Source organism: Thamnophis elegans, chromosome 2 (assembly GCF_009769535.1).
Source record: "Thamnophis elegans isolate rThaEle1 chromosome 2, rThaEle1.pri, whole genome shotgun sequence".
Taxonomy (NCBI): domain Eukaryota; kingdom Metazoa; phylum Chordata; class Lepidosauria; order Squamata; family Colubridae; genus Thamnophis; species Thamnophis elegans.
In genome coordinates, this window is record NC_045542.1 from 156,806,696 (window position 1) to 156,830,796 (window position 24,101).

Sequence of the window (24,101 nt, forward strand, 5' to 3'; positions counted from 1 at the left end):
TTACCGAGTGTCAAATGAGGGAATAGAGATGTGCCAAAGTGCAAGTCATCTTAGGCTGGCAATCCCCTCGCACACCCAGACAACTACAAAGTTTCCTAGGTTGCACGAACGTCTACAGGCAATTCATCCCCTCCTTTATGAAGATTGCCAAACCCCTGGCAGACCTCCTGAAGACAGGGAACCCATGAAACCTCGGCCGAGACAACCCCTACCATTGGACCTAACCGTTCGAGACACTAAAAGAAATGTTTGCAAAGGAGCCAGTGCTGAAGCAACCTTTCGTGATCCAGGTAAATGCCAGCGACATGGCAGTGGGAGGAGTGCTACTCCAAAGAAACAACTAAGGAAACTTACAACCCTGCGCCTACACCTCCCGCAAGCTCACAGACACAGAGAGACGATGGGCTGCATGGGACAAGGAGGCTTTCACAGTGATATGGGCACTGCTAACCTGGAGACACCTGTTGGAAAGGGGCCAGAAACCATTTGAAGTCCTCTGGTGACTCACCAGGCTGGAATTCTGACTGTAACATTCCCAACAATCAGGACATTCAAAGGGTTTCTCTTCTGTGTGAACCCTCTAGTGTGTCACCAGCTTGGAATTGGTATTGAAACTTTTACCACAATCAGGACACTCAAAGGGTTTCTCTCCTGTGTGACTCCTCCTATGTATCACCAGGTTAGAATTGTTACTAAAGCTTTTCCCACAATAAGGACACTCAAAGGGTTTTTCTCCTGTGTGAGTGCTCTGGTGTTTAACCAGACTAGAATTCCGACTGAAACATTTCCCACAATCAGGACATTTAAAGGGTTTCTCTCCTGTGTGAGTCCTCCTGTGCATCACCAGCTTGGAATTGGTATTGAAACTTTTCCCACAATCAGGACACTCAAAGGATTTCTCTCCTGTGTGAACCCTCTGGTGTCTAACCAGACTGGAATTGGTATTGAAACTTTTCCCACAATCAGGACACTCAAAAGGTTTCTCTCCTGTGTGAACCCTCTGGTGTGTCACCAGCTTGGAATTGGTATTGAAACTTTTCCCACAATCAGGACACTCAAAGGGTTTCTCTCCTGTGTGACTCCTCCTGTGTATCACCAGGTTAGAATTGTTACTGAAGCTTTTCCCACAATCAGGACACTCAAAGGGTTTCTCTCCTGTGTGACTCCTCCTGTGTATCACCAGGTTAGAATTGTTAGTGAAGCTTTTCCCACAATCAGGACACTCAAAGGGTTTCTCTCCTGTGTGAGTGCTCTGGTGTTTAACCAGACTAGAACTCTGACTGAAACATTTTCCACACTCAGGACATTTAAAGGGTTTCTCTCCTGTGTGAGTCCTCCTGTGCATCACCAGGTTGGAATTGGTACTGAAACTTTTCCCACAATCAGGACACTCAAAGGGTTTCTCTCCTGTGTGAGTTCTTTGGTGTGTCACCATGCTGGAATAGTGACTAAAACTTTTACCACAATCAGGGCACTCAAAGGGTTTCTCTCCTGTGTGAACCCTCTGGTGTCTAACCAGACTGGAATTGGTATTGAAACTTTTCCCACAATCAGGACACTCAAAGGGTTTCTCTCCTGTGTGAACCCTCTGGTGTCTCACCAGCGTGGAATTGGTATTGAAACTTTTTCCACATCCAGGACACTCAAAGGGTTTCTCTCCTGTGTGAGTGCTCTGGTGTTTAACCAGACTAGAATTCTGACTAAAACTTTTACCACAATCAGGGCACTCAAAGGGTTTCTCTCCTGTGTGAACCCTCTGGTGTGTCACCAGACTGGAATTGGTATTGAAACTTTTCCCACAATCAGGACACTCAAAGGGTTTCTCTCCTGTATGAACCCTCTGGTGTGTCACCAGCTTGGAATTGGTATTGAAACCTTTCCCACAATCAGGACACTCAAAGGGTTTCTCTCCTGTGTGAGTCCTTTGGTGTGTAACCAGGCTGGAATGACGACTAAAACTTTTTCCACAATTAGGACACTCAAAGGGTTTCTCTCCTGTGTGAGTCCTTTGGTGTCCCAACAGGTTGGAAGTCTGACTAAAACTTTTACCACAATCAAAACATTGAAAGGGTTTCTCTCCTGTGTGAGTCCTCTGGTGTGTAACCAGGCTGGAACGCTGACTGAAACTTTTCCCACAATCAGGACATTCAAAGGGTTTCTCTCCTGTGTGAGTCCTCTGGTGTGTAACCAGCTTGGATTTATCACAGAAACATTTCCCACATTCAGGACATTCAAACAGTTTCTCCTTGGTGTGAGTCCACATTGCCATACTTGCTAAAGCATTTATCACATTGGGAGCACTTTTAGGGCTTCTGTCCTGTGTGGGTCCTTCCATGAAACAAAACGGAGTTGTTGTGACTAAAGGTTTTGCTACATTCAGAGTATTTGTATGGCTTTTCTCCAGTCTTGATTGTCTCATGCATAATCAACTGTGATTTGCAAGTTGTATCTTTCACACAACTGGCACGTCTATGGAGCTTTTCCACAACTCATATTCCTGAGATCAAAAATATGGATGGTCCCTTGTTTTTTTGTCATTTTGTTTCAAGCCATTTTCTTCCTCCCAGAGCAATGCTCGTCAACACTGTCTGCTCTATGTGGTTTTCCAATTCTCCTTTTCCTCCTCAGTAACTTCCAGATATTTCCCTCTTTTGCTGAATGGAAAAATAATCTCCCTTGACCTTTCATGTAATATATGCTTGAATTCACACTCTCCGTTTCCCAGCTAGAAATCTGTTCTTGATTTTCTCTCGTTTCTCTCTCACCTGCTGAGGAAATTGGAGAATTGTGTGGCTCTCTGAAGGAAATGAAAAACACTTTGATTTCCGGACTGATTTGTTTTCCTTTTCAATGTTGCTTGTTATCCTCAGTCTCCAGAGTCTATAAGATTCAAATAAAAGTGTATCTTTAATTGTGCATAAAATGGTTGCAGAAGAGGAGGAAAAAAGAAAAGAGCTTATATTGCAATGAAATAGCAAACATGTCACAATCCTACAATAATTTTACATTAATCATGATTCATTTGGCACATGGAAAACTACCCAGATCCAAGTTCAAATATCCATTCAATGAAGAAATTGGTTGTTGACTGGGTCAATCAATGAATTCTTCGCAGTGCAAAGGGTTGTTTTCAAACACAGGTGTTATAAAATTTAAAAACACTAAAAATAGAAATGCAAACATGCAACCACAATTTTGCTTTGAATCCATACTTTATTTTTTCATGGTTAGCTGAAACATGAAAAATGCCAGAGATTTGCATTAGTACTTCAGTAAGACTGCATTTACTTGATTCACGTTGCAACACGGGTCAGAGATAGAGACTACATCTACAAAAGCCAAAGTGTAGGAGTTTCCTAGTCTCTGACATTGAGGTTTGTGTTAAGACAATGCCAAAGATTAAAGACCTCGGCAATGATCTTAGAGAAGCAATTGTTGCTGTACATCAATTTGGGAAGGTTTAAAAGGCCATTTCCAGATACCATATTTTTTGGAGTATAAGATGCACCCTTTTCCCTCAAAAAAAGGGTGAAAATCTGGGTACATCTTATACAGTAAATGCAACATTTTTGGCCTCCTGAAACCCCGCCCGCTTCACCAAAACGGCTGTGCATAGCCTTTAGGAGGCTTCCAAAGTGCTCCTGGGAGCAGGTGAGGGCAGATATAAACTAAAATGGTCCGTTTTTCGCTCATTTTTGCTCCCCTAGCCCCCAGGAGGATTCTATAAGCCCCTTAAAGTCTGTGCATGCCCCCTTTTTTGGATACAAAAATGGCCCAGTTTTTGCGAGAAATGGGCCATTTCTGGGTGATCTGCAGAGTGCAAAACATTTTTTAAATATTTGCCTCTTCAAAGTCTTGATGCATCTTATACTCAAAAAAATACGGTAATTTAAAATCCATCATTCTACACTGAGGAAGATTATTCAGAAGAGGAAACATTCAAGACAGTTGCCAATCTTCCCAGGACTGGACATTCAAGATAATTGTCATAAAGGGAGTTTTGTTCTCACCATCGTCTGATCATGTTATTGGACGATGTTTGGACCTGGTCAAGGCCAACCGTCCTGGCTCAGATCCTCCACTTGGAGTGAAGTATAGAGGAGATCCCAAAGAACTGGGGTTTTTTTTTACTGCAAGTTTGGAATTACATGCAGGAGTTTGGGGAGGTTTTTCATCGGAAGTTGCCAAAGTGAGAAGTGTTACTATGGCTTTGGAAGGAAAAGCGGCTGCCTGGATGTTAGCCTTGCATAATGATGATTCCCCCTGTTGTGGGGTTACAAGGGGTTTATGACTGCCTTCATGACCCCCCCCCCCGCCCCTAAATCAAAAGGCGAAAAACACTGAAGAAGAAGGCGGGGCTTAGCAGTGAGAAGATGGAGTTTCAGGCTACTCCTGAAATTCCTCTATACCAAAGGATTTTTGGACGGGTTCTTTGAACTCTAGCTGTCCCGGAGACGACAGTGAAGGTGGGGAGAGACCCTGGACTCCAGAGATACCCGCAAATCTCTGGGGGAGGGTATTAACTCCCCGTGCCAATTCCTTTTTGGATTAGCTGCGTGCTAATTGAAACTGCAGGTTGCCCCTAAGAATGGAAGAAGTGATGTCATCTGGTAAGCTGATTTTATTATCCAAGAGAGACTGTTCGTGTTAAAAATTAAGCTAATTGAAACCAAACAACAAGAAGATTTAGCGGCGAATTGGCTTTTCTAATGGATTTATGACTGGTGGTTACTTTACTTCTTAAATGCTTCAAGAAACTCCGCGACATCCTCCCCCCTCTGAATCTCCCTAAGTGGATCGTAAAACTTATCTCCTTCTAATTAGCCCGTCACGATTCGACATTTTTACTACTTTACTACCTAGTTCTGTTTACAACTAGATAAGATTGACAGCCTGTAAGAGACAAAAAAAAAAGTGCTTCGAAGCCTGTGGGGGGGGGGGGAAAGAGAGCTTCTAATTTTTAACTGCGACACATCATGGCTTCTAAGATTTCATTTCAGGCTCTTTTCTCTGCGTGTAAAGGACTCTTTGATTCTTACCAAAAACTGGAAAGAACCCTGGATCAACTGATTCGAAAATCTGAAGTTAAAACTGAGATCGTTGAATGCTTAAATGTTCCTGAAACACAAATGGAAAATGTGAGAAATGGTGTCTGGTCTATCTCAGAGGAAGAAAGGGAGGGGGAAGATATAAAGAAGATTCATTTAAAGAGACAAAGTGCAGGAGGAATGGAGAATCCACCCTTGAGAATTAAAGTTAATTTGGGAAATTTTATAAGCCTAAGACAACATTATTATTTCATCACCGACATTCAGAATCCAAAGGTGCCGAAATATTTTTGTTTGGATTTGCTTATGGAAACATTTGGTAAATCTATCCAACGAATGGCTACTGGGCTGAGGAAATCTCATTGTTGGAGGGACACAGGCTGACAGATGGGACATTACAACCAAAAATTAGCTAAATCGGATTACTTCAATTTGTAATAGATATAGCTGAATAATGACTGATATGGATAGCAATATATATAATTTGGAACTGGCTGATAGATTGATGAATACAATTGAAAACTAGTTAAACCTAATTGCTCCTTCTTGTAACAGATATTGCTGAATAATAATGGATACTGATAGTAATATATATAATGTGGAGTTGATATGATAACTGACAATTGGATATGAAAAAACACCTTTAGATTATACATAAAGAGTATTAATTATAATAATTAGCACTATTAAAAAAAACTAAATAAAATTCATACAATTAAATGTTAATCAATACTGGGAAAATGTTATGATATATGATATAATTGAATATTATGGATGTTTAGCTAAAATAGGATATGAGGATTTGATGACAATAGAGGATTTTACAAATAAGTTAATGAATTGTCAGCATGTGCTATGGATTAATTTTTTAGCATAGCTAAGGATGAAGGATGTTTAAATAACCATAATAATTGAAACTGGAGGTATAATGATGTTGATATGGTAAATATTCGAGTTAAGATATCTGAATTAATATGAATTAATGGAAGAGAAGCACCAAAACATGTTGTAACCAGTTGATATACTTCTTTTTTTTTTTCATAACAGACACCTGTGTTTTGTTTTGTTTTCCTGATTATCGTTTTTGTCTTTTTTGTATTATCTACTATTTTTTATCTTAATTTTTATTTTTTATTTGTCCTTTTTTCTTTTCTTTTTCTTTTTTGATTTCTCTCCCCTCCCATAGGTGTGGGTAGGTATTGTTCAAGATTATTACTCCTACCAATACTCCTAAATAATAATTACAGTTAAATGAAAATGGATATATAATAATGCTTGAGTTAATATGAGTTATGTTGGTTGACTGTGGAGGAGATGTACCAAAACTTATTTGTAATCGATTGATATATTAAGAAAGATGCTGTACCCGTTTCAAACTAAAATTAAAAAACATTTAATTAAAAGGCGAAAAACAGGATGAAACCCTTAACCCAGGAGGGGAGGCCTGAGGCTGAGTACACACAGGGGTTTCGTGAGCTGTTGGTGCACATGCGGGGAAGGTCTGAGGAGGCACCAAAAGCAGGAAAGGAGGGGCATTGGGAACCCAACTGCTACGCTAGACATGTCCCAAAACTGACCCTGGCTGGTAGGGAGGAACCTGGCTGGCAACTAGGGAGATGCTGTGAAACTGCCCTGGAAAGCGTGGAAGGTGTTGATGTCCTTTCTCCAGGCCAGGAGAAGGAACCCTCCTCTTCCGTGGGAGAAAGTGAAACCGATTCAGATGATGACCACTCAGGACTTAAAAAGACAAAAAAGGTAAGTATAAAAAGTGGAAAGTGGAGGATATAATTAAGGCATTATGCAAACACAAGTAGTAGAACAAATATCAGCAAATAGCCCGAACATGTAAAGATGAAGTGAGGAAAGCTAAGGCTCACAATGAAGAAAGGCTTGCCACAAAAGTAAAAAATAAAAAAAAGTTTCTTCCAAAATGTTAAAAACAAGAAAAAAATTAAGGAAACAATTGGTCCATTGCTGGGAGAAAGTGGCAAGTAGGTGACAAGCAACAGGAAGAAAGCAGAATTATTTAACTCATGTTTTCCATCTGTCTTTACGCATAGGCATAAAACAGTCCAACCTATCAAAAACAGCACCACAAAAATCAGATTAGGAACACAAGTTGAAATAAGGAAGAAAATGGTAAGTGAGCACCTGTCTACCCTAGATGAATTCAAATTGCCAGGACCAGATGGATTATACCCCAGGGTTCTGAAGGAACTGGCAGACGAGATCTCAGAACCACTTAAGTATATCTTTCAGAGATCCTGGAGCACTGGGGAACTACCAGAGGACTGGAAAACAGCTGATGTGGTTCCCATCTTCAAAAAAGGGGAACAGATCCAGGAAACTACAGACCTATCAGCCTGACCTCAATGCCAGGAAAGATTCTGGAAAAGATAATCAAACAACGAATTAGCGAACACCTATAAGCAAACAAAGTAATAGCTAAAAGCCAACATAGGTTTGTCAAAAACAGATCATGCCATACTAATCTTATTGCATTCTTTGATAATGTGACAAAATTAGTGGACCAGAGGAATGCCGTCGATATAGTTTACTTGGACTTCAGTAAGGCATTTGATAAGGTAGACCATAACCTACTACTAGATAAAGTAGAAGAATGTGGGTTAGACGGCATCACCACCAAATGGATTTGTAACTGGCTGACCAACCACACTCAACATGTAGTCCTCAATAGAACTGCATCTTCATGGAGGGAAGTATGCAGTGGAGTACCCCAAGGCTCTGTTTTGGGCCCAGTACTCTTCTACATCTTCATCAATGATTTGGATGAGGGAATAATTGGGGAACTCATCAAATTTGCAGATGACAACAAGCTGGCAGGAATAGCCAACACTCCAGAAGATAGGCTAAACATACAGAAGGATCTTGACAGACTTGAGCATTGGGCACTATCTAATAAAATGAAATTCAATGCTGAAAAGAGTAAGGTTCTACATTTAGGCAACAAAAACGAAATGCACAGATACAGTATAGGTGGAACCTTGCTCAACAGTAGTAACTGTGAAAGGGATCTTGGAGTCCTAATGGACAACCATTTAAATATGAGCCAGCAGTGTGCAACAGCTGCCAAAAAAGCCTACACAGTTCTATGCTGCATAAACAGAGGGATAGAATCAAGATAACGTGAAATGTTAATCCCACTTTATAATGCCTTGGTAAAGCCACACTTGGAATACTGCATTCAGTTTTGGTCACCACAATGTAGAAAAGATGTGGAGACTCTAGAAAGAGTGCAGAGAAGTGCAACAATGATGATTAGGGGACCGGAGACTAAAACATATGAAGAACGGGTGCAGGAACTGGGTATGTCTAGTTTAATAGAAAGAAGGACTAAGGGAGACATGTTAGCAGTGTTCCAAAATCTCAGGGGTTGCCACAAAGAAGAGGGAGTCAAACTATTTTCCCGGGCACCTGAGGGTAGAACAAGAAGCAATGGGTGGAAACTAATCAAGGAGAGAAGCAACTTAGAACTAAGGAGAAATTTCCTGACAGTTAGGACAATTAATCAGTGGAACAGCTTGCCTCCAGAAGTTGTGAATGCCCCAACTTTGAAGTCTTTAAGAAGAAGTTGGATAGCCATTTGTCTGAAACGGTATAGGGTTTCCTACCTAGGCAGGGGGTTGGACTAGAAGACCTCCAAGGTCCCTTCCAACTCTGCTATTGTATTGTAATGCTGAGGGTAAATTGCAACCATGCACTTACACCTCACGTAAGCTTACAGATATAGAAAGGAGATAGGCCATATGGGAAAAGGAAGCTTTTGCTGTCAGGTGGGCTTTGATGACCTGGCGACACTTCCTAGAGGGAAATGATCAAATTCAGCAATTTTGGCCAATGACCCGCAAAGCATTAGATGCGGCTCACCAGACTCACAAAAAACAGGCGGATAAGAAAAGGGTTAAACCTAAAGAGTACCAAGTTGGGGATAGAGTGTTTTTGTCCACCAAGTTCCTACAAACCGCCCAAAAATCGAAGAAGCCGGGGCCAAAGTACTTAGGTCCGTTCCCCATTGTAAAAATCATAAATTCTGTGTCGGTGAAGTTGGAGCTGCTGAAGAACCTTAGAAGAATTTATCCTGTATTTCATGTGAACCTGTTGAAACCAGAACACACTTCTTCCTTTCATCCGCCTCAACCTTCACCTCCGGTCCCTCTTCTTATTGAGGGAGAGCAACATTTTGAAGTTAAAGAAATCGTAGACTCCAGAAAACATAGAGGTTGCATTCAGTATTTGGTCTCCTGGAAACATTTCCCAGATTTTTACCTTTATCACTGTCTCCCCAGTATTTATTCCTGGCTAGGTCAATCTCCACATCTGCTGCCAGCTCGTACCAACGTTGCAGGTTGTGTGGGGCCCTTCTGTTAACACAGTTGTGGTATATATCTTGGTTCAAGCCATCCATAAAACTGTCCATTAAAGCCTCCTCGGACCACTCCCACATAAGCACCGACAGCTCACGAAACTCTTGGATGTACTCAGCCACTGGACTTCTTCCCTGAGTAAGAGTTTTCATCTTGGCTCTCGCCTTACGCTCGGCTAGAGAGTCATCAGAGCGCTTCCTCAGGGCGGCCATAAACACATTGTAATTCCTCAGCAGGGGAAGTCATCATTATGCAAGGCGACCATCCAAGCTGCCGCCTTATTCTCCAATGCTATTGTCACAGTTTCACCTTTCTTTCCTCGTTGGGGAAATCTTCTCCAAACTGTTGCATGAAATTCCAGACCTGGACCAGGAAAAATCCCAGTTCTGTGGGGTCCCCTCCGAATTTCACACAAAGAGGAGGAACTTTTGTCATTCGATGTCTTCGGGGGGGGGGCTCCCCCCTTGGAGGGTCTTGTGTGGCTGCTGCTTCTTGTGCTGGGGCTCCCCCATCCTGATCAGCTCTGCTATCTGCCCCCAGTCCCACCCCCAGGGTGAGGCAGGTCCTCTGCACGTTTCTCTTCTTGATCAGGAAAATCAGCTTCCCTCTCAGCCTGGCGCTCACAAAAACGTTTCTCCCAAGCCTCTTGGAAGAGTTTCATAGCGTGGGACATCATGAGATCCTCTTCTTCGGCTTCCTGCCAAGCAGCTGCAGGTCGCTGGTATTGGCTGGTGGTAGCTCCGGCAGGGATTTCCTCAGGATCATATCTCTGCCCCACTCCCAACGACCACCTAGGGCGAACGGATCTTTCCTCCAAATCCAGTTCCTCTGTCTGCTCTGTTTCCAAGGGGCATGAGGATCTGGCAGTGCCATGTTGTCCTCCTGGTCACTGCCTGGGTTGGACATTTCTATGAAAGTTTTGTTTTAATTGCACTCCCCTTGAAAAGTATTAGCTCTAGGATGAGCGCGAACTGAGACCTTGCTTATTGTCAGGCATGCCTCCTTCAGTAACCAAGAAACAAATCTCTCAACTCCATTGTTTGTGGAATTAAAAGTACTTTTACTGGTTATGAATAGATAGCAGCAAAGTAAAGCAAAGTCTGAGTCAGAAAAGCACAAAATCATACATATCAAACATTTGCCCAGACCCCCCTCTAACAACCCCCACCCCATTCCCCAATCTTCAACTCCCTTAGGTGTCATGTGGTTGCATCTCCAAGAACCATTATCAGGTTGGTATGCAGGATGGTTGGCCTTGACCAGGTCCAAACATCGGCCAATACCATGCTCAGAAGATGGTGAGAACAAAACTTCCTTTTTGACTATCAGTCCTGCACCATTTACTACCATCCCAAATATCATGCCCCCTTCCCTGTTTCCATGGCAGCCGAAAGCAAGCAAGCGAAGCAGAGGCTGACATTTGCAAGGGATTGATAAAGTCATACAGAAAAGAATTATTTCTAGTTATTGCTGCTAAGGGTGGCTCTACATATTATTGAGTCATACTTTTTTCACACACTTCTCCATTTTTTAAAATAAAATAAATGATGACCTGATGTAATATGTCACGTATTCTTGTTGTTCTACAGTGGTTGTATTTACCTACTTTTAAGAACTTCTAAGTTCTTAACTATGTCATGATTTCTACTATGTCCTGATAAGTAAAATCATAAAAGTCAAGGAGAGTGTACTTCCTTTTTTACATGACTGTATATCTGGAAGTCCTGGGGATAGAGTATACATTTCCAGATACACTCAGAGAGAAATACAAATACACACACTTACAACATGGAGAAAATCCATGTCTTTCAAGCCTGAAAAATATCTCTGGCTAGTCAAATCTTTTGTGCTAATGTTAATCACACATTTGATGAATTTGATGATTGCTCATATGTTGAGATGGCAAGGCTGAAGTTTAGGCCTCAACAGGTTTCTGCTAGACTGAAGTGAAAGCAAAGAAATGTATAAATATCTGTCTTCCACTATGCTCAGGGTTCCTTCCTCCATAGGAGGGACCCGTCACTTCTTACGCTGAAGGCCCATCTAATACAATGGGCTCTACATGGGGTTGCCCTTGAAGAGCACCCGGCGACTGCAGTTAGTCCAGAATGCGGCCGCGCGAGTGATAGTGGGCGCACCAAGGTTCGCCCACATTACACCCATCCTCCGCGAGCTGCACTGGCTACCTGTTGGTCTCCGGGTGCGCTTCAGGGTACTGATGACCACCTTTAAAGCACTCCATGGTAGTGGATCTGGATACTTGAGAGACCGCCTTCTGCCGATTACCTCCCTCCGACCGATTAGATCACACAGGCTGGGCCTCCTCCGGATTCCATCCGCCAGTCAATGCCGACTGGCGACTACACGGGGGAGAGCCTTTTCTGTTGCAGCTCCGACCCTGTGGAACGATCTCCCCGTGGAGATTCGTACCCTCACCACCATCCAGACCTTCCGCACAGCCCTCAAGACCTGGCTCTCCCAGCAGGCCTGGGGATAGGTTTTCAATTTACCCGTCCGAATGTTGATTGTTGAATGTATGTTGTGGTTTACTATTTTATTATTGGTCACTTATTGTTTGTCTTGTTATTGCACACCCTTCCCTTTGTGATTGTAAGCCGCCCTGAGTCCCCTCAGGGAGAAGGGCGGCCTATAAGTCTTATTAAAATCTCAAAATCTTAATACCATAACATATTTGCCTACAAAAAAATCAGGCAAAGTCTTCAAATCAGTCAGTTTCTCAGCTGGACACAAAATGGGAGATTAGAAATGAAATTCAAACCATCTCTACACTCATCACTTTGGGTCATGTGGGTTTTCTCGTGTGCAATAAGGGTGGAACATTTCCTGAAGCACTGATCACACTCAGGGCACATAAATGGTTTCTCCCCTGATTTGTATAAGGACATGATTTCCCACAGAGCTCTTTCCCACAGTCATAAGCAATAGCAATAGCAATAGCAGTGGACTTATATATCGCTTCATAGGGCTTTCAGCCCTCTCTAAGCGGTTTACAGAGAGTCAGCATATTGCCCTCAACAATCTGGGTCCTCATTTTACCCACCTCGGAAGGATGGAAGGCTGAGTCAACCCTGAGCCGGTGAGATTTGAACCGCTGAACTGCTGATCTAGCAGTAGCCTGCAGTGCTGCATTTAACCACTGCGCCACCTTGGCTAAGGGAAAGTCTCATAAGGTGTCTCATAAGATGGGAACGGTGATTGAAATTTTCCCCCACAATCGGGACATCCAAAGTGTGATAGGAAAATTCCAACAGGGAAACAAAGGCAACAACACAAGCAAAAATTCTTACTTTAAGATAAGAGGTTTATTGTTTCTAATAATTTGGAACATTAGAAATGAATAGATAATAGCAATAATACACTGCATTAATATATTAATGCAGAGGGCCAATGAGAAATAGCAAGTCCTACAAGGATTGCTATAAATCAAAGAGTTCCGAGCCGATCTTGAACCTTATCGTTTATACTATTCTTCTAACCACATCCTTGCTTCACAACCTCACTAACTGACACTCTCTGTGAACATCGGTGTAACATTACTTTCAATTCTTTATTTCCAACAGTTTCATTCTTCCTATTTTAAACGAATCCATACAAGTGCATATTTTGCAAAAACATATTTCAGAGTTAGCAACGGTTCAGAAGGATTACAAATATTTCTGGTAAATTTTGAAATCATCCGAGCTGAAAACTTTGGTTCATATCACTTTCTTCTGAGACCTTCTATTATCCATAGGGCTTATTGAATCTTAATTGATCAGTAGGCTATATTTCTTGATTCTCACAAAAGGATTTCTTTCCTCTGTGAACCGTCTTGTGTGTCACCAGCCTAGAATTGTGATTGAAATTTTCCTCACAATCAGGACATTTAAACAGTTTCTTTCTTGTGTGCGTCCTCAGGTGTGTCAGAAGTCTGAAATTTTGACTGAAACATTTCCCACATTCAGGACATTCAAAGGATTTCTCTCCAGTGGGTATAAGCATATGATTTAGAAGGCTAGTCATACTACTGACATATTTCCCACAGTCTGGAAACTCATATGGTTTCTTTCCTGTGTGAGTTCTCTGGTGTATCACCAGGCTGGAATTCTGACTGAAAATTTTTCTGCAATTAGGATATTCAAATGGTTTCTCTCTGGTGTGACACCAGGCTGGAATTGGTACTGAAACTTTTCTGACAATCAGAACATTCAAAAGGTTTTTCTCCTGTGTGAGTTCTCTGGTGTGTCACCAGGTTTTAATTCTGACTGTAACGTTTCCCACAATCAGGACATTGAAAAAGTTTCTCTCCAGTGTGTAAAAGCAAATGATTTAGAAGGCTAGTCACACTACTGAGATATTTCCCACAGTCTGGACAATCATATGGTTTCTCTTCTGTGTGAGTTCTTTGGTGTGTCACCAGGGTGGAATTCTGACTGAAACTTTTTCCGCAATCAGAACATTGAAAGGGTTTTTCTCCTGTGTGAGTTCTCTGGTGTGCCACCAGGCTGGAGTTCTGACTGAAACTTTTTCCGCAATTAGGACATTCAAAGGGTTTTTCTCCTGTGTGAATCCACTGGTGTGTCACCAGGCTGGAATTCTGAGTGAAGCTTTTCCCACAATCAGGACATTCAAACGGTTTCTCTCTTGTGTGAGCACTCTGATGTGTAATCAGTTGGGAATTCTGACTGAAACATTTCCCACAGTCAGGACACTCAAATGGTTTCTCCCCTGTGTGTATAAGCATATGATTTAGAAGGCTAGTCATATTACTGAGATCTTTCCCACATTCTGGACACTCATATGGTTTCTCTCCTGTGTGAGTTTTCTGGTGTGTCACCAGGTTGGAATTCTGACTGAAACTTTTTCCGCAATCAGAACATTCAAAGGGTTTTTCTCCTGTGTGAGTTCTCTGGTGTGCCACCACGAAAGAGTTCCGACTGAAACTTTTTCCGCAATGAGGACATTCAAAGGGTTTTTCTCCTGTGTGAGTTCTCTAGTGTCTCACGAGTTTGGAATTTTGACTGAAAAATTTCCCACAATCAGGACATTGAAACAGTTTCTCTCCCGTGTGAATCCTCCGGTGTTGAACCAGGGTCGAATTGGTACTGAAACTTTTCCCACAATCAGGACATTCATCTTGGTATGAGTCCATGTTGCCATGCTCGCTAAAGAATTTACTGCATTGGGAGCACTTGAAGGGCTTTTTTTCTTGTGTGGATCCTTCCCTGAATCACAACAGAGTTGTTCTGACCAAAGGTTTTGCCACATTCTCCAGTTTTCTCCAGTTTGATTCCTCTCAGGCATAATCAGCTATGAGTTGCAAGTTGTATCTTTCGCACAACAGGCACGTCAATGGAGCTTTTCCACAACTCATATTCCTGGGGAGATCAAAATTATGGAAGATCCCTTGTTTAGTGCTGCTTTGATTTAGTGGTGATATTCTTCCTCCCAGAGTGAGGCTTGCCCCACTTTCTGCCCAGTAACTTCTAGATATTTCCCGTTTTTGCTCAATAGAACAATAATCCCCCTTGACTTTTCATGTAACATATACTTGAGTTTTGCATACTCTACTTTCTCCAGGTAGAAATCTCTTTTTTGTTTTCTCTTTTTTCTCTCTTACCTCTCTTACCCGGAAGGTGAAGAATTGTGTGTTTTTCTGGAGGAAGTGGAAAACATTTTGATTTCTGGACTGATTTGTTTTCTTTTTCAATGTTGCTTGTTTTCCTCAATTGTTCAGCATGCTCATATTGCCATCCTCTTTGTCTATAGGATTCAAATGAAAGTGTATAATTGTGCATAAAATGGTTGCAGAAGATGAGAAAAAAAGAAAAAAGCTTATGTTACAATGAAAAAGCAAACATGCCACAAAGCTACAATAATTTTACATTAATCATGATTCATTTGACACATGGAAGACTACCCAGATCCATTCAATGATGAAATTCGCTTGTTGACTGGGTCAATCAATGAATTCTTAGAGGTTTTCTAATCCAAGCCCTGCTAAAGCAGGAGACCATATACATGTGATTGTCATTTCTGGTTTGCTTGTAGGGCCGGTTTTTGGCCTCCCGAGGCTTCAGGGAAGCCTCCTGAAGGTTCCAGAGGTTGAAAATCGGAGCTACGGACAAACTGGAAGTTCCCATTTCCTGAACTTCCAGGTTCCCCGTAGGACCATTTTTGACCCTCCGGAGCCTTCAGGGACCTTCAGGAGGCTTCCCTGAAGGCTCCAGAGGGCAAAAACTGCCCCTATGAGCAAACCGGAAGTGACTTCCGGTTTGTCCGTAGATCCCTTTTTGCCCTCTAGAGGCTTCATCGGACCCATGGGGAACCCGGAAGTCATCATTCCGAACCTTCTGGGCCCCCATAGTTCCCTTTTCACCCTGTGAAGGCTTCAGGGAAGTTCCTGAAGCCTCCGGAGGGTCTCCGGTGGGGGGAGGCTGTTTTCACCCTCCCCAGGCTCCTAGAAAGCCTCTGGAGCCTGGGGAGGGCGAAAAAACTGTGCCAAAAGCGATGGGTGGTTTGCTGGTTGCCTGCACATGCGCGGGGGTCTTCCGCGCATTGAATTATGGGTGTGGGCATGCCCGCACATGATCCCCACTGCTCTACCCCCGCTTTTGGCACGGGGGCCAAAAAAGATTAGCCATCACTGCCGTATACCATTTCAGACAAGTCACTCTCTTGTGTCTTTTGAAAAGCCTCCAATGATGGAGCGTCACAGTGACAGCCAAGTACTGCTAATAAAGTGCTCTTGATCAATTGATGTGATTGCTGCTGCAAACTCTGACCTATCAATTGATCATCAGCATCATAAGACGCAACTTTTTCCCTCAAAAAAGAGACTGAAAATCTGGGTGCGTCTTATATACCGAATATAGCACTTTTTTGCCTTCTGAAGCCCCGCCCCTCCACCAAAATGGCCATGCATACCCTTGTGGAAGCTTTCAGAGAGCTCCTGGGGGCTGGGGAGGGCAGGAATAAGCAAAAAATGGCCCATTTTTGCTCCCCCACCAGCAGTACTCTATAAGGCTATGTATGCAGTTTTTTTGACAAAACATGGGTCCGTTTTCGTGAAAAACGAGCCATTTTTTGCTCGTTTTTGCCACCCCGGAGCACTCTGCAAGCCCCCCCAGCGCTGTCCTTACCTTTTGTTTGAAAAAAAGGGCCCATGTTCGTGAAAAATGGACTGTTTTGGGGAGGTTTGCATTGTGCAAAAACTTTTCTTTTCCAAAAGCTCTTTAACCGATTGATGAGAATTACATTGATCAAGTGCTGCAGATTGTCAGCTGTTTCCTTCTCCAGCACATGGATAAATACACTTGGATACTACCTACCTACACACACTCTCTCCCTACCTACCTATTGTATTTCTCTCTCTCTATCCCTCTATCTATCTACCTCTCTCCCTACCTATCTACTGTATTTCTCTCTTTATCCCTCGACCTACCTACCTACCTACCTACCCACCCTTTCTCCCTATTTACTGTATTTCTCTCTCTTTTCTATTTCTCTCTATCCGTCTACCTACCTACCTACACTCTCTCACTACCTACCTATTGTATTTCTCTCTCTCTATCCCTCTATGTACGTACCTCTCTCTCCCTACCTATCTACTGTATTTCTCTTTCTATTACTCTCACTCTATCCCTCTACTTACCTACACACGCAATCTCTCTCCCTACCTACCTACTGTATTTCGCTCTCTCGCGCCATCTACCTACCTACCTACCCACTCTCTCTCTCACTCTCTCTAACTCTATCTACCTACCTTTTATAATTAGCCCCTTCAAAACCTTGGTGTGTCTTATACTCTGAAAAATGTGATCGTTGCCAATCTTCCCAGGAGTGGACATCCAAGAAAATCCATCCCAAGGCCAGATGATGCAATGGGCAGAGCAATTTTTTTAAAAAAAGGTTATATATCAGACTCTACAGGCTTCAGTTAGCATGTTAAATATCAAGATTCATGACAGTGCAAATAGAAAAAAAACTGAACAACTCTGATTCGTTTGGAAGGGTTGCTCTTCTCTCTAAAAAGGTCATAGGAACATGGCTGAGATTTGCAAAGTTGCATCTGAAAAAATCACAGGACTTCTGGAACACTGTCGTTTGCACAGACCAGACCATAATGCACAGTGACATGTTTGACAAAAATCAAGCACAGCATATCAGCACAAGCAACACATGGCTGTTCAATCTCCCCTGAAAACCCTCCAGTGATGGCAGCACCCACAACCTCTGGAGGGAAGCCATTCCCAAAGAATCAACCTTAATTTAAGAGAGACTTTTTCAATCTTTCCACCAGAAGGAAAATTCCAGCCACCAGTTTCACAGCGGGCAGCACCAGTGGGCTTAAATTCGGGGAGGGAAGGAACCTGCAGCAGCAGCAGCTGAGATGCTTCAGCCCAGTTGCTTCTCTGCTTCCAGGCCGTGGAGGGAACTGAACAGCCCGACTTGCTCCAGGACTCTCCTCCCACCGGCCCTCCACTCACCTTCCAGCTGCTGCTTCGATCCTTCGACTCTGGATTGGGCAGCATACAAATGTTATTAAACTTCAAACTTGGAAGAGCCGCCCTGCACACCTCCTTCCTCCCATGAGTCATCCGGAAGAGGAAGTTCCTCTGGGCTTCTCTCCTCCTATCCTTTCTAGCAATGGTTTAAAACTCCTTTTTTAAATGCAAGCATGGTGTAGATGGCTTTCTGGGCACAGATGTTGCCTGACCGCCATCTAGCGACAGGAGGTGGAAACGCACACTTGTCCAATCTCCATCAAGGTATTTGGAAGATGTTTTCAGTGATTCCATGGCAGCAGGTCCTTTTCGATTCCTCGAATCTCTCTTTGATCAGTTTCCATCCATTGTATCCTAAAAGGTCCTTAAAAATCCTGTCCTTAGAATTTGGGTGGGGGAAGGCAAATTTTAATCCCATCAACTGGAGCTGAAGGTTTTTTCTTTGTGAATAGGCTGGCCTGGATTTCTTAATGGGCACAAAATCTCTGAAGATACTTTCTGCCTTAGTTAAGATTTTTTTTCCTCCATTTCTCCTTTGGGTAAATATAATATTCTGCCTCTCTTTAATATTCCCCAAAACATTTCATTCTCAGGGTGGGTGGGTTTGTGATTACTTCTCACAGTACACTGACACATAACCATGCCAACTTACAATATCTGTTGCAGCTGTGGTCATTAAGCAAATCACCATGTTCCGTTCAGTGCAATGTACCATTACTGTGACTTACAACTTCCTGTCATTTTTGTTTCTTTGAAGCCAATTGTGAAGGTTCCAAATGGTATTCCATGACTGTGGAACTCAGCAACTATTGTAATTGAAAGCCAGGGCTGCCCCCAAATAACTGTGATGGCCACAACTTTGAGAAATGCTTGTAAGTCTACTTTTTCAGTACCAGTGTAATTGTGAAGGCTGAGTAGTAAGTGGTAAGCAAGGATGGTCTATAAAACTGACTAACCCAAAGAGGGCTCGATAGCTGTTATTTAAAAAATCCTAGTTTAAACACAGTTGTGTCAGGATTATAAATGGATAGTGCACCACTACAAAATCTTATGTTTTGTTTGCTAGGTATGGAAGTTAAAAAAATCACAGAGGACAGCAGTGGCATTATCAGTTCTATATTGTTTCCAAGAAAAGAACATGTATACAAAATCACAAGTTAACCCTAATATGAAGGAGAACCAGTTTTAAACCATGTACCACCAATGGAATGAAATCTCGGGAGTGAAGAAATATGTAGTGTAGAAAGTTAGCACCGACTCCTCTCCTAGAATAATGAGGTCTCTTAAATGAGATTATCAAAAAAATTCCAACATCAAGTTGGTTCCTACCCGTTTTATATCTTTATAATGTAGAACACCCAAGATATATAAGCTGCAGTTCTGCTTTAGATCAGGGCTGATCAGAGGGCTGCCAATGCTTTTGTGGAATCCAGTGTGCAGAGTGTGTCAAGCTTCAAATGGCATTTTTGGTGTTGTAACTATTATCATTTCTCAAGTCTCCATTGGACAATGTGACCAGGCCCAATAGCAGGGAGGGAAAACCTGAACTTTAACTATATGCATTTGCGCGGGAAAGTCAGACCTTCTTTCGCCCTCATCTTTGCCGATATGATGTATTCATTAAAGCTTTGCTGCTTGCTACCTGTCCAGAGAGAAAATCTCCCTGTTCCTATGAACAATGTGAAAGAGAAATGTTGGACTGGATTACTGTGAGGAATGGACTTTAGGACAGGATCTATTTTCAAGGAAGATTTTATTCTGGTAAACTGAGCAGAGGTAATTTCCAAAGAGGAATGGGTGATGACAATTTCTCAACGGAGAAAAAGGCGGAAGGTGCATTATATCATTTTTTCTTTTTTTCGACTCCTTTCCTGCTTCTCTGTATCAATTGTTTTAGTTTGTTTTGCATATTTTATTAATTAAAATTTTGAATTAAAAAAAGGAATGTGTATCAAACAAAGAGTGGGGCAACTTTGATACATTTTTGTATGCACATCTGTATTACCAATCTTTCTTCCAATCCTTTGAAATGCCTTTTGGAAACATTTCTCTCAGCATATGTAGACAGTCATTTCCTCTTCCCAAGCCCCCCTTTTCTAGCCCTGCTGGTTATGTGATTTCCTCTCTTTGACCTAATGAAAACTTCTGTGTATGGAAAGTTACAGACGCACAAGACATTTAGCATGGGTGCCCTTGGAAGCATCTCTGGCCAGCACGAATGAAGTTGGCTTCCTTTAGTTTCTCACCCATTGAAACTCTTTGATCCTAAATCCTTGGCAGCGACCACTCCAAAAACATTTTTACAATTTCTACTAATATAAATATAGGTAATCCTTGGGTTACAAGTGTTCTTTTAGCAAATGTTCAAAGTTACACGATAAGCCCCCCTCCCCCCCCCAGCAATTACAAACAAATCCCGAAATTATGAATACTGGAGCACCACGGCTGTTGTTCATCCTTACGAACAACCGCAGAGGCTCTGTTATATTCACCCCTATTCTCCCACCCCCAGCTGAGTCTTCACAGGCATTTTGCCTGTGGAGAGTGACTTAACTTGCAAAGATCTCTCTGCTATGCTTTATTTGCCAGCATTCACAGAGGACAGAGTCCTAACGTACCGCGAGATCACGCAAGGTCAGTAGTCTTGAGTAATCTGACACTTTAGGGATCTATTCTCTTTGAATTGAGGCCTGGACGTTTGCAAATGGTGAGAAGACTTCATTCTTTCAGTCCTTCCCTCCATTTGCCGTTTTCTTGCCAAAGCCTGCTGGGAGATTGCATTCCCATAGGGTCTCAGCAGCCCTTTGCAAACTGCCTTTGTTGGCACCAACTGAGCTTGGGAGGAGTGGGTGTGTCCCTCTGAGGTCCTGTTCCTACAGGCAAAGGCTTTTTGCAAAGGGCTGCCAAAACCTACAGGAACGCAATCCTCAAGTGATTTGCCAATGAGAAAGCAACTCTAAGAAGTCGCGCACAGCCTCTCAGGGCTGCTTTCTTGGCGCCAGATGCATTGTCCAACTGATCTGAAGCAGGAAAACAATGAGTGTGTGGGCGAAAGCAGGGAGTGATGTCGTTCAATGTAAGAGATTCACTCCCATAACTTCTCAAGTTTCGGATGCAATGGGCAGGATCCATTACATTCATAACCCAAGAACTACCCATATCCAGCAAGTTCTGCTGCTAATGACCAGATAGCATTATCACACTAATATGTTGCCATTTTTTCCTTCCTCCTTCCCGTTTAACGCCATTACATATTTTCCTATAAAAAATTAGGCAAATTCTTTGTAGTCAAATTAAATAGTCAATTTCTCAGTTGGATTTACAGAGGGACTTTAGAAATGAAATTCAAATCTTTTTTACACTCATCACTTGGGGCCTCATGTGGATTTTCTTGTGTGCAATAAGGGTGGAATTTCTCCTGAAGCACCATCCACATTCGGCACACTCAAATGGTTTCTCCCCTGTGTGTATAAGCATATGATTTAGAAGGGTAGTCCTAATACTGAAATCTTTCCCACAGTCTGGACACTCATATGGTTTCTCTCCTGTGTGAGTTCTCTGGTGTGTCACCAGGGTGGAATTGGTACTGAAACTTTTTCCGCAATCAGAACATTCAAAGGGTTTCTCTCCTGTGTGAGTTCTCTGGTGTTTCACCAGGGTGGAATTGATACTGAAATGTTTACCACAATCAGGACACTCAAAGGGTTTCTCTCCTGTATGAGTCCTTTGATGTGTCACCAGCTTAGAATTGGTACTGAAACTTTTTCCACAATCAGGACATTTAAAGGGTTTCTCTCCTGTATGAGTCCTTTGATGTGTCACCAGGCTAGAACTGGTACTGAAATGTTTACCACAATCAGGACACTCAAATGGTTTCTCTCCTGTATGAGTTCTTTGGTGTTTCACCAGCCCCGAATGATGACTAAAACCTTTTCCGCAATCAGGACACTCAAAGTGTTTCTCTCCTGTGTGAGTCCTCTGGTGTTCCATCAGGCCGGAATTCCGACTAAAACTTTTCCCACAATCAGGACACTCAAAGGGTTTCTCTCCTGTGTGAGTTCTTTGGTGTATCACCAGGCTGTAATTCCGACTAAAACTTTTCCCACAATCAGGACACTCAAAGGGTTTCTCTCCTGTGTAAGTCCTTTGGTGTGTCACCAGGCTGGAATTCCAACTATAACTTTTCCCACAATCAGGACATTCAAACGGTTTCTCTCCTGTGTGAGTCCTCTGGGGTTCCATCAGGCTGGAATTTTGACTAAAACTTTTACCACAATCAGGACACTCAAAGGGTTTCTCTCCTGTATGAGTCCTCTTGTGTCTCACCAGGATGCCACTCTGACTAAAACATTTCCCACAATCAGGACATTCAAAGGGTTTCTCCCCTGTATGAGTCCTCTGATGTCTCACCAGGCTGGAATTGCTACTGAAACTTTTCCCACAATCAGGACATTTAAAGGGTTTCTCTCCTGTGTGAGTTCTCTGGTGTGACAACATGTAGGAATTTTGACTAAAACTTTTACCACAATCAGGACACTCAAATGGTTTCTCTCCTGTATGAGTTCTTTGGTGTTTCACCAGCCTGGAATAATGACCAAAAGTTTTCCCACAATCAGGACACTCAAAGGGATTCTCTCCTGTGTGAGTTCTCTGGTGTGACAACAGGTTGTAATTTTGACTAAAACTTTTACCACAATCAGTACACTCAAAGGGTTTCTCTCCTGTGTGAGTCCTCTTGTGTTTCACCAGGATGCCTCTCTGACTAAAACTTTTACCACAATCAGGACACTCAAATGGTTTCTCTCCTGTATGAGTTCTTTGGTGTTTCACCAGCCCCGAATGATCACTAAAACCTTTTCCGCAATCAGGACATTGAAAGGGTTTCTCTCCTGTATGAGTTCTTTGGTGTTTCACCAGATCCGAATGATGACTAAAACCTTTTCCGCAATCAGGACATTGAAAGGGTTTCTCTCCTGTGTGAGTCCTCTGGTGTTGCATCAGGCTGGAATTGTGACTAAAACTTTTACCACAATCAGGACACTCAAAGGGTTTCTCTCCTGTGTGAGTCCTTTGGTGTGACACCAAGCTGGAATTGTGACTAAAACTTTTCCCACAATCAGGACATTCAAAGGGTTTCTCTCCTGTGTGAGTTCTCTGGTGTGACAACAGGTTGTAATTTTGACTAAAACTTTTACCACAATCAGTACACTCAAAGGGTTTATCTCCTCTATGAGTCCATTGGTGTGCCACCAGCCTCGAATGATGACTAAAACCTTTTCCACAATCAGGACATTGAAAGGGTTTCTCTCTTGTGTGAGTCCTTTGGTGTGCCAAAAGGTTGGAATTCTGACTAAAACTTTTACCACAATCAGGACATTCAAAGGGTTTCTCTCCTGTGTGAGTCCTCTGGTGTGTAACCAGTTTGGATTTATCACAGAAACATTTCCCACATTCAGGACATTCAAACTGTTTCTCTTTGGTGTGAGTCCACGTTGCCATACTTGCTAAAGCATTTATTGCATTGGGAGCACTTTTAGGGCTTCTGTCCTGTGTGGGTCCTTCCATGAAACAAAACGGAGTTGTTGTGACCAAAGGTTTTGCTACATTCAGAGTATTTGTATGCCTTTTCCAGTCTGGATCCTCTCATGCATAATCAACTGTGATTTGCAAGTTGTATCTTTCCCACAATGGGCACGTCTATGGAGCTTTTCTACAACTCATATTCCTGAGGAGATCAAAAATATGGATGGTCCCTTGTTTGGTGGTGTTTTGTTTCAAGCCGTTTTCTTCCTCCCAGAGCAATGCCTGTCACACTGTCTGCTCTACGTGGTTTTCCAATTGTCCTTTTCCTCCCCAGTAACTTCCAGATATTTCCCTCTTTTGCTGAATGGAAAAATAATCTCCCTTGACCATTCATGTAATATATGCTTGAATTCACACTCTCCGTTTCACAGCTAGAAATCTCTTCTAGATTTTCTCTCGTTTCTCTGTCACCTGCTGAGGAAGTTGGAGAATTGTGTGGCTCTCTGAAGGAAATGGGAAATATTTTGATTTCTGGACTGATTTGTTTTCCTTTTCAATGTTGCTTGTTATCCTCAGTGTCCAGAGTGCTCCTATTGCCATCTTCTGTGTCTATAAGATTCAAATAAAATAAATAAAAG

At 42.5% G+C, this 24,101-nt stretch overlaps 2 pseudogenes; both read right to left on the reverse strand.

The window, feature by feature from the left end:
• Positions 1-203: 203 nt before the first annotated feature.
• LOC116504744 lies at positions 204-14,296 on the reverse strand (annotated as a pseudogene).
• Positions 14,297-14,417: 121 nt separating this feature from the next.
• The window catches only part of LOC116504799, a 46,357-nt pseudogene continuing 36,673 nt past the window's right edge, over positions 14,418-24,101 (reverse strand).